This window comes from Aplysia californica, unplaced genomic scaffold (assembly GCF_000002075.1).
Source record: "Aplysia californica isolate F4 #8 unplaced genomic scaffold, AplCal3.0 scaffold00971, whole genome shotgun sequence".
NCBI lineage: Eukaryota > Metazoa > Mollusca > Gastropoda > Aplysiida > Aplysiidae > Aplysia > Aplysia californica.
In genome coordinates, this window is record NW_004798241.1 from 75,031 (window position 1) to 86,664 (window position 11,634).

The 11,634-nt window shown below is 41.5% G+C and overlaps 1 protein-coding gene across 2 annotated transcripts in view; it reads left to right on the plus strand.

Annotated features, from left to right (window-relative positions):
- The first annotated feature begins 820 nt into the window (after positions 1 to 820).
- Positions 821 to 11,634, plus strand: part of LOC101856225 — a 34,305-nt gene continuing 23,491 nt past the window's right edge. The window contains exon 1 of one of the 2 annotated variants that reach the window (XM_005110947.3): positions 821 to 869. The gene's annotated coding sequence lies outside the window, so the exon portion shown is untranslated. Of the gene's footprint in view, positions 870 to 1,065; positions 1,124 to 11,634 lie in introns of those variants that run through there. The other variant, XM_005110948.2, reaches the window with a different exon arrangement.

Sequence of the window (11,634 nt, forward strand, 5' to 3'; positions counted from 1 at the left end):
CGGATGTACATTGGATTAACAGTTTGTTTCCATGTCTTTAGTTTTTGTAAGTTTTTACGGCGCTTGCCAAGGGGTGGATGTCAACAGAGAAGTCCAAACGTGGAATCAGGCTTACTCTGCTCACCTCTCTAGCCTGAACAGCACAAAGTCTGTTTCAACTTGCCTCGACTATCAAGGCACCTCGGAAATAATAGCAGTTCACAAGTTAGTGACAAACGTACAAAAGAAGTAGAGGAAAATGACGATCGTAAGGATGAGGAAAGAAAAGGCAACAGTTCCCTCTAACTTGTCCAGGCACAGTATGAGCATGACATTGATAGATCAGCCCATTTACAATTTCTACTGTGCATAATATATTTAATAAGAACCCCTTTGGGAATGGCTTAAAGACAACTTCAGTCAGTAGCAGTGCCCTGATTTGGGGGGTGGGGGCTATGTCTAAGAGTTGACATAGGGGCAACGATTAATTAACAATTAACTAATTGCAGAGGAAATAATTTCTATAATCTAATATCGTTTGAAATATAATAAAAGAGTTAGTTTATCTTATTTCGTGTATGTCTGTATGTTTCTCTGTGCCCGTACCCGCGCACCCGCACACGTGTGTGTGTGTGTGTGTGTGTGTGTGTGTGTGTGTGTGTGTGTGTGTGTGTGTGTGTGTGTCTGTGTGGTGTGTGTGTCTATCTGCCACAGGAAAAGCTATCCGAAAGCCCACGTATAATTGCCTCTACACACCTATGTGTGACCGGAGATACTCCAGTACTTTTGTTGTCGGAAGAGAGTAACCTCTAAGAACTTGATGAATTGATTCCACAATATTATATTTTTGAAGGCTGTTGCGAAGATTCTTGTCATTGTCAAGCCAAAACGTGAGTTTATGATACCAATGCTTTACGACTGTTAATTTCATAGCAACGTTTTGTTGATAAATTTAAACGTTGTTTTGGGTTTTTGAAAGAGAAACAAAGTAAAGCATTGTTATTATTCATTTGTTTATTGGGATAATAAGCTAATGATCGATCATGTGTCACTTATTTTGTCTCTACAAGTTGAGTTGAAGTTAAAGTTGAAATAATGGTGGGCGGGAGAATCAGGAGATTAGATGCTTGCAGTCTTAAAATATGTAAGTAGATCTAGCCTCAATAATAGTATAGATTAAGCAGATTAAAATGAAGTTCTAGGCCTATAATATTCTAGTATAATTTACCTAATCTAGATCTAGCAATTCTATATTGAAATAGATCTAGATTCTAGATTCTAGATCTAGATCTAGATCTAGATTCTAGAAGGAAGCTTTAACTTTAATTAATTTACTTAAATTGATTTTGTGTTTTAACATCGAAAGTGGCTATTCTCACCCGCCCGGAAGTTCTCGCAAGATCAACTCCTCCCCTCTTCTCTCTCTCTCTGTCTCTTTCTGAATACTGTCTATCGGTGTGGACGATCAAATTGACCAAACCAAAGTTAAAAAATGATGTTAAAACACAAAAGTAAATTAATTTGGTTGTCTACAAAGATGCTACGGCTATTTAACTTTTCGAATCGAGCCGAACTACGCGGGTCGCCATTTTGTTTTGCCCGGAAATTCTCGCACTACTCCTCTCTCTCTTTCTCTCTCTATCTCTCCACTGCCCACAGACAAAATTGTACGCTTTTAGTAGGCTATAGTTGTAATGGAACGTTTGTTCACGGCACAGAATTCGGCGCTTTTTCGGTAGTTCCCACCCCCCTTATTTGATAGAGCCTGACCTACATCTATATACGTTTGATTCGCGGCAAGCTAAGATGTCAAACCTAACAACTGCAAAACATTAAATTGTGGTAAAATTCAGGGGGGCATGCCCCCCTGAAACCACCCACCTTGTTTTTATTAGGTCAGGGGGGCAAGCCCCCCCTGAAACCCCCCTACTCTTGGGGCCAAAACCGGCGAATAACAAATGCGGGGTGGGAACTACCGAAAAAGCGCCCAGAATTCTACAATTTTGCTGTTATCACAGTGTAGAATTCTGTGGTTTAGGGTGAACGCAAAATTTGGTGAACGCGCACCGGGTGAGAATAGCCACAAGACTCGCCTGCGCTATTCTCACTCCGGGTGAGAATAGAGGTGGCCTTTAACATCATTTTTTAACTTTGTTTTGGTCAATTTGATCGTCCACACTGATAGACAGTAATTCAGAAAGAGACAGAGAGAGAGAGAAGAGGGGAGGAGTAGATCTTGCGAGAACTTCCGGGCGGGTGAGAATAGCCACTTTCGAAACAGAAAGTACCTAGACTAGATTAGATCTAGACCTATTGGAACTCGGATTTAACGAGCTCGGGTTCAACGAGAACTCGGATTCAACGAGGTGAGATAGATTCCCCGTTTTTTTCTTCTTTAAAATCAATAAAAATAACTCGGATTCAACGAGCACTTCAAGATTTAAATCAGTGAGCTCGGATTCAACGAGGTCGCTTCCAGGGTGAACAGCTCCCCAGGACGTGGCTTCGCTCATTTTTCTCCCAGAACGAACTTTATCTCTATTCCTGAATACCATCCATTGCACCTGCATCGTGAACCATTTTATTCAATTATTCGCTTAGCCGATTGCATTCGACCAATCAGCGGCCTTTTTCATACCAACACATGCGTTTTTGGCACATGCACGTGGTGTCTACTCTGGCGTGTGTCAGGATCGGATGGGCGGCTTGCACACGTGTGACTGTGCGTGTCGAGGGGTGGGGGGGGAGTGGGATGGGGGTGGGGGGCACTAGCGATCCGGGCGTTGAATGTCGCAGATTATAACTAACTAACGGCAACGCGTCACAGTCTTTTTTCCCTCTCGGCAACTGATCACTATTCCAAAATGATCAGCTAGATCTAGTCTTGACGTAGATCTACAAAATGAATGAATTGTGCGCTTGTCCATGGAATCTAAAGTTGCCGTATGCTAGGCTCTAAACAGCAAAACACAGCTTTTTGGTAAACAATCAAGATGACACAAATGTACAGTGTGCATTTGAACGAATCTGTCTCTCTTTACCCAGCTCATAATATCATGCAGGCATTTCAGGCACTACTTGTGACTTCTCTTTATACATTACTTGCTCAGTGCCTGTAATTATCTACCCAAAACCTCGAGTTTGCTATAACGAAAACTTGCATTCAACGAGATTTTAGGTCAGCCCCGGCGACCTCGTTGAATCCGAGTTCCACTGTACAATGGCAGACTGTGGGCAGACTTCTTCTTCTTCTTCTTTTTCTTCTTTCTACTTCTTCTTCTTCGTCTTTTTCTTCTTCTCATTATCAATATTTGTATTATGATAAAATCATTACCATTATTTATTTATTTATTTATTATTTATGTATTTATTTATGTATTTATTTATTTATTTAATTGATGGTTGTTTTTTTCTTAATTATCATTAATACTGCCCTTAATCCATAAACGTGTTATCGATAAAAATAGACGGTAACATAAATGATGACACTATAAAAAGGGGGGGGGGGGTGATGAGAAGGGAGGGGGGAGGCAATTACAGCGAATTATAGGCGATTTCCAGGTTGAGAACCATAGATATGATGTACATAGAAGCGGAACCAATAAATTGGCAAAAAGATATTATAAATCCGAATACAGGAAAAAGAGGCTAAAACAGCACATGGACATTGATGGCTGGTGCCTCTATATATAAATAAATCATTGATGGTCAGGTCTGTGGGCAGTGGAAAGAGAGAAAGAGAGAGGAGTAAGTAGTACTACTAGATCTAGCGCGAGAACTTCCAGGCAAAAAAAAATGGCGACCCACATAGTTCGGCTCGATTCGGAAAGTTAAGTAGCCGTAGCATCTTTGTAGACGACCAAATTAATTTACTTTTGTGTTTTAACGTCATTTTTAAACTTTGTTTTGGTCACTTTGATCGTCCACACTGATAGACAGTATTCAGAAAGAGACGGAGAGAGAGAGGGGGGAGGAGTAGATCTTCCGAAAACTTCCGGGCAAAACAAAATGGCGATCCGCGTAGTTCGGCTCGATTCGAAAAGTGAAATAGCCATAGCATCTTTGAAGACGAACAAATTAGCTTACTTTTGTGCTATGATGTAATTTTTTCTTGGCTTTTATCAATTTGATCATCCACACCGATGGACAGTATACCGAAATGAGGAAAAACAGGTCTTGTTTCACACCGGGTGAGAATAGCCTACGCTGGGGTGAGAGGAAGATCATATTTTTATTCTCACCCCAGGTGAGGATAGCCACTTCCTTAAATAATGCAAGTCAGTAAGGCACCTCTTGGTTTTGTCTGAAATACAAATACTTCAGGTTTGCAAACTAAAAATTTCATTTACAATTCAGCCATCAAGTATGGCTAGCCTGACAGTCTAGCCGTATAGCCTAGCCGTCTAGCAGTTTAGCCTTTACACGGCTAGCCTGCCTGTGTAGCCGTACTTATCTTAGTCTTAGGCCCTATTAACATTAGAAAACACGAGGTTTAAAATACATATGCACTGTCATTAAGGCACCTGGTTTCGTCTCAAATACAAATACTTTAGGTACTGCAAACTAAAAATTTATTTACAATTCAGTAGGCCTTTTTTATGGTCATTGTAGCCATCATAAATTAAAAGAATAAGTACAGCTAGCCCAGCAGGCTAGCCGTCATTAAGTACGGCTAGCCTCTTCCTTGTAATAATGATCAGCTGCCGAGGGAAAAAAAAGACTGTGAGACGTTTGTATCTGTGATGTTCAACGCCCGGACCACTAGTGGCCCTCCCCCCCTCCTATCCCTGACTCGCACACACAACCACACGTGTGCAGGCCGCACATCTGACCCCGACACACACCGAAGTAGTTTAGTAGACACGTGCGCATGCCAACAACGCATAAAAAAGGCCGCTGATTGGTCGCATGCGATCGGCTAAGTGAATAATGGTTCACAATGCAGGTGCAATGGATGGTTTCCGGGAATAGATAAAGTATCATAAAGTTCGTTCTAGGAGAAAAATGAGCGAAGCCAGGTCTGCGGGGGCTGTTCACCCAGGAAGCGACCTCGTTGAATCAGAGCTCGCTGATTTAAGTGCTCGTTGAATCCGGATTATTTTTATTGATTTTAAAGAAGAAAAAAAACGGGGAATCTATCTCATCTCATTGAATCCAAGTTCTCGTTGAATCGGAGCTCGTTGAATCCGAGTTCCGCTGTAAACAATTGAAGAATAAATGTGGACAGGATGATAGTGGTAGATTCTAAATTTATAAATTTTCATTCATATTGATGATATAATTTGATTCCTGTTACCTCAAGTTGGTATCCTAGATCTAGAATATAGTATATAATCTTAGGCAAGGAAGGCAAAGATTAAATTTCAAGTTAAGGATCAGGCTAAGATGGCCTAGAATCTAGATCTAGGCTAGGCCTTCTACAATTCTAAAATCTATCTAGAGAGAGGTGACTAAAGCTGGATCCCGGTATCGATTCCGTTCACTGCTCGCAACTCCCACTTCCGGGAATCAACTCCCAACTCACTGTGAGCAACTCAGTGCATTTCAGTGATTCAGCAAAGATTTTCTACTATGAACCCGAATCTTAAGTCTCAATTGTTAAAATGTACTATGAGCCTGCTTATACATGATGGCCAGCTCACTGACAGCTTTGACATCAAGACCGGTGTGAGACAGGCGTGTTTACTATCATCTTTCCTCTTTATCTTGGCAATCGACTGGCTAATGAAGGAAAGCACTAGAGGTCACAGAAACGACGTACAGTGGACCCCATGGACACAGTTGGACGATCTGGACTTTGCAAATGACTTGGCGCTTCTGACACACACTCAGGAACATGCAAGCAAAGACAACAATTTTAAACAGCCTATCAGAGTCTGTTGGATTGAGGATCCTACCCGGAAAGTCAAAAGTCGTATGGATAGATGCACTACGAAAGGAGCAGGTCACAGTACAAGGAGGAAATGCACTAGAAGACGTTGAATCCTTCTACTATCTTGGGAGTATAATTGACAGAGAGGGAGGAACAGGCTCTGAAATAAAGTCCCGCATTGGAAAGGCACAGACTGCATTTATTTCTTTGAACAGGATTTGGAGGACCAGGGATATCTCACTACGAACAGAGTTTAGAATTTTCAACTCAAATGTGAAGTCAGTTTTGTTGTATGGGTGTGAGACGTAGAACGCATCTCGGATGTGCATAAAGAGGATCCAGGTTTTCTTAAACAAGTGTCTGAGGAAGCTACTGAGGATCAAATGGACAGACAGGATCATTAACGAGGAAGTATTATGAAGAACGAGACAGCCCAGTCAGAGATGAGGTGAGAAGAAGACGTTGGCGATGGATTGGACACACTTTCAGGAAGACAAGCAGCTGCATAGCAAGCAAAGTGTTAGATTGGAACCCACAGGGTAAAAGATCAAGGGGAAGACCACGCGGAACCTGGAGAAGAGTCACGGAAATGGATGTACAGAAAAATGGGAAGAGGTGGAGTGACATCAAGCGACTAGCTCAGGATAGGGAAAGGTGGAAAATGTTTGTTCGTGGCCTATATATCCTGATCCAGGGTGAAGGGCAATGATGATGAATGAGCCTACGGCAGTTTATGATGCCAAGAGAAAATATAGCCAGCCTTTCTTATTCTATGAGCAGCAGAAGATTTGCAAGTCAAAAGCCTGTCACTGTCAGCGAGTAGCGAGCGGCAACTCTGGTGATTCATCCCAGAGCAACTCGCTAGCTGCTCGCAACTCAGTGAATTGATTCAGAGTTGATACCATATATATATATTTATTGTGGTGGGTGAATCGATTCAGGAGTTGATACTATATATTTATTGCGGTGGGTGCGAGCAGGCCTGCCCGCAACTCAGTGAATTGATTCAGAGTTTCAATATATATAACAGCCCAGCTTCAACTCAGTTCATAGGTCATTGATGGTTTGATGCTATCATGAATAGATGGGAGTCTCTAGATCTAGGGTGAAAGGTTATAGTGTTAGGTAGGCTAGTCTGTCGTTCAGCCATTGAGAGCTTGCATGGTTGGAAGGACAGAGGAGGGGGGTAGGGATGGGTGGGTCGGTCGGCAGGGTATTATGTAGTGTGGGCCCGCAGTAACGGCGCGTTTGACGAGCGATGAGGTAATTATTACACTATTTATGAATGGACACAGGCTGAGTGGCATGTGAATGGGGGTAACACATTCATGATGTAATTTACTACATGAGAGTGGGCAGCACGCTTTTGGGGCGACTCACCCGCTGTCGGTAGCACTAGTTTTAAATCTAGGCCACTGGATCGATTATAACAACAACAAATCTAGGCCGAGAAGACTAACTGAATGTAGGGTTAGACGAGTGGCACATACTTAATTAGGGATGCTCACAGCTGAGCTGTGATTGGCTTTGGATAGACAGAGTTTATTATAATATTTGAGGTCCTTGACTTTGGGGTGAGTTGATGCATGGTTAGTCCGTTATTGTTTATAACATTACGGGGGGGGGGGGGGGGGGGAGCTGATGGAGTTAACTGGGGTATCTGACTTTGAAATGAGCTGCAAAGTAAATTAAAACATGATGCATATTAAAATGAAGTTTAAATAATTACTGTAATATTATAACGCAGACATAACACCCGTCAACAACGAAAACAACATATATGTTCTTTAAATTGTTATGTCTAACAGCTGTTCTCCCTCTATTCAAATAAAGCAAATCGGTATTCTCTTTGATTAGCTAATAACTTCATCGTATATAAATGATGGTTAACACAAATTCCACCTCCCTGAGCTTTCCCTAAGCTAGGGCAAAGTCGGCCAATGAGAAAGTCGGAAAGTCGACTAAACGTTTTCGTCAAACTCTAACTCGACTGTGACTCTGACTTTGACCTTGACTTTAGAGTGAAGCTACGACTTCCTATGCTGTCATAGCCAAGACAGGGTCATAGGTTTTAGGCTGACTAGTTCTATTTTTAGCTCTTCGACTCCGGTCTTCGGATAACAAACGTGGGGTTTTGGAATCGAGTGGCATTGGCGCTTTACTTGTTACTTCCCTAAAAAAATAGTGAAAAAAATTGCTAAGAACAATCCTTGGTCTTTTCATCATAACCGTAGGCCTATTTGGTTGCTTTTGTTGTTGTTGTTGGGTTTTTGGAATTTGAACAAAGCCAACAAAATAAATGAAGACAGCCAAGACAATCATTAGTTTCACAGTAATTGATCTAGTGACGGTGACTGGGACTGACATGCCGGCACTTCATGGCAAGCAGGCCAGCCAGCCTCTCACTTCATCTGCAGGGTTGGGGATTTTGTAATAATCGTGTAAAAAATTTTTAACAGATTTTTAAAATTTAAATCAGATTTTTTATATTTCTTAAAAAATGTCGACACAGTTTGGAATTTTTAGTGGCTAAAAGCATGTTCTTTTAGTGCAAAATGCATTGTCTTTATTTATTTAATAACTAATGATTAATTTAAGCAACTGCAAAAGAAAGCCTTAATCTGCAATATCTGTTAATTATTCATGGCTGCAGTCTGTGTGTGGGTGTGTGTGTGTGTGTGTGTGCGCGCGCTTGTGTTTGTCTAAAAAAAAATAAAAAATGCTAATTTCACTTATGAAAGAAAAAGTAAATTGAATACTGTATTATTTTAGTGACAGGGGGGAAAACAGACTTTTAAGCATGATTATATTAGTCTACTAAGCCTGTTTTATAAAACTAAGGAAAGAAATTCTGAATGTTTAAATATGTGTAAAACCTAAATACATTTTATTAAAGTGATTTAAATCACTGATTTTTGGTCAAAAAATCAAGTTGATTTACATCTTAAAAAATCAACTGATTTAAATCAACCTAACTCTGATTTCAATTATAAAAAAAGTGAATTGAATATACTGTATTATTTTAGTGACGGGGGAAAGCAGACTTTTAAGCATGATTATATAGTCTACTAAACCTTATATCTGTTTTATAAAACCAAGGAGAGGAATTCTGAATGTTTCAATGTGTAAAAACTGAATTAAAAAAATATTTTAAAAAGCGATTTAAATCCTTGATTTTTATTTTAAAAATCAAGATGATTTAAATAAAAAAAATCAACTGATTTACATTGACCTGATTTAAATCAACCCAACCCTGTTCATCTGTTGATACTATTAATAGGCCGAGGGCCTAGATCTTGATCAAAACTTTTTTTTCTTGGCTTGCTCTAACTTCGCCGCACCCACCACTAGCGTTGACGACTCCCCATTGAAGGGCAGGGGAGGCTGGTCTTGATCAAGGCTAGGCTAGGTAACCGAGAGTCGAGAGTCACGAGCGACTGGGAGATGAGGGTCATAGTGTTGACCTTGGGCTTAAAGTCGACTAGTAAAGTTGATTTTGCCCTGGCCTAGCTTTTCCTGATCTGCTCTACACTCTTGCGCTTGTTGTATTCTCGACTTTCCTCATCTCTTGACTTACTTGACTCCTCAGACTATTTTTTTTCTTTGCCTTTCACATTATTTTTTTACGTTTTACGATCCGTTGTTTCTCTATTGAGGTCTCTATATATATATCTCTCTCTCTCAGGAAATCTGCATATAATTCATTTTGTTGCATTGTTGCATAAAGTTTAATTGGCTGATTGCTCTACATTGTCCATTTCTGTTGTTTGTTGTTGTAATTTACTCTTTGTAACTTAAGAACTTGTTATTTAGGAAATGTTTGCCAAGCCAAGTTTAAGTTTAGTATGGAAATTGATAACACAAAAGAGTGGCGGTGTTGGCGGTTCCAAGATTGCTGTGTGTGATGTATACAAATGTGAGGTGGCCTACTCGGGAAGATCAACTACAAATCTGCTCAGGCATTTGAGGAAAAAACATCCTCTCCACCTTGCTCAATTTGAGGAAGTGAGTGAAAGCTCATCGACTACAAGTGTTCCCACTGCTGCCTCTTCTTTGACTACTCACAGCTCTGCGCCCACAGCTGGTCCAAGTAGGTCTACACAAACAACTCTGTTCGACACCATAGAGAGTCACAAAGCATAAACCAGGGAGTGACAGAAAGAAGGAACAAGACATCTGTGCTGGATCTGGTTACAGTCGACCTACAACCTCTTTCAGTGGTAGAAAATACAGCGTTTCGGCAACTGGTGAACAAGCTGGATCCTCGCTACGACATTGTCTCAAGGAAAACCTTGTCAACTCAACTGCTACCTACAAAATATCGAGTGGAAAGAGATCAGCTGAGGAGACTGATGGACGAAGTAAAGCGTCTCACTGTCACCACAGACTGCTGGATGTCATGAAAAACTTCGTCCTACATGACAGTGACCTTGCATTTTGTCTCCCCTGACTGCAAGCTAACGTCTAGAGTTCTCAACACGGTGTTGCTGGAGACAACTCACACTTCCGAAAACATCGCTGCTAAGGTCTTAGAAATTTTTACAGTTTGGGGAATAAAGGACAAAGTGACTACCATTTTCACGGACAACGCAGCCAACATAAAGCTCGCTGTTGAGTTAGTGAAATATTGACATCAGCCATGCTTTGCCCACACTCTCAACTTCATTGTCCAGGAATCCATCAGAAAGACGTGTGTTCACAGCTAAAAACAAGGTGAAAGACTTGATTTCATTTTTCCACCACAGCGTCAACGCCAGTAATTCTCTCAAAGAGGCCCACAAAGCTAAAAACACGACACAGAGAAAGCTTAAACAGGACGTGGAAACTCGCTGGAACAGCACCTTCGAGATGCTCAAGTCATACTTGGAGCTGCCTGAGCAGGTGACCACAACCCTGTGTCTGAATGGCAAGCAAGACATGTGTCTGAGCCCCATCGAGTTGCCAGTGTTACAGAAGGCAATGGAGATCTTGGAACCATTTCTCCAGGCAACAGTAGAGATATCGACAGAACAACACACCTCTGTTGCAAAGATCATCTTCCAATGGTGTTCCTTTTGTGCAGATTGACAGCCCAAGACAAATCACCCCTCAGCAACTGCCTAAACTCTCAGCTGAACCAGCGTTTTTAAAACATCGACGAGAAGACGCATCTGAGGCTTGCTAAGCTTTTGGACCCCAGTTTCAAGCAAGATGGTTTCCCTATAACATCATCATCCACCTCTGCTGTGGACAAACTAAAGGACACCGCCATGCCCATTGCGCTGCCACAGCCACCAGGACAAACAACAGCAAGCGAGGAAGAAGCAACAGCTCCACTACCTGCTAAGAAAGTGTCGAAGCTCTGGACACAGTTTGACCAAGCGGTCAAAGGCAAACAGACTGGTGTGCCCAGAGTAGCAGGAGTAGAGATGGAAATCCGCCTCTACCTGGACAGTGACATGATGCCACGGGACTCCAACCTTCTGACTTGGTGGAGAGAGAACGTGATTTCGTCACCAAGGATCAATCGCATTGCTAAAGATGTTCTTGCGATTCCAGCCACGTCAGTCCCCAACGAGAGGCTCTTTTCGAAAGCGGGTGAGCTCATCTCGGCCAGAAGGGGACCTTTGAAGCTAGCCAATGTGGACATGGATTTGTTTTTGAACAGTGCAACACGTTTTTGAATTTTTTGTTGTTTGTCATGCTTATTTTGATACTCTGCATTACTGAATATAATATAACGTGTGTATGTGTGTGTGTGTGTGCACGCGCTAATAAAGTATATAAAAGGGCATCATTATACA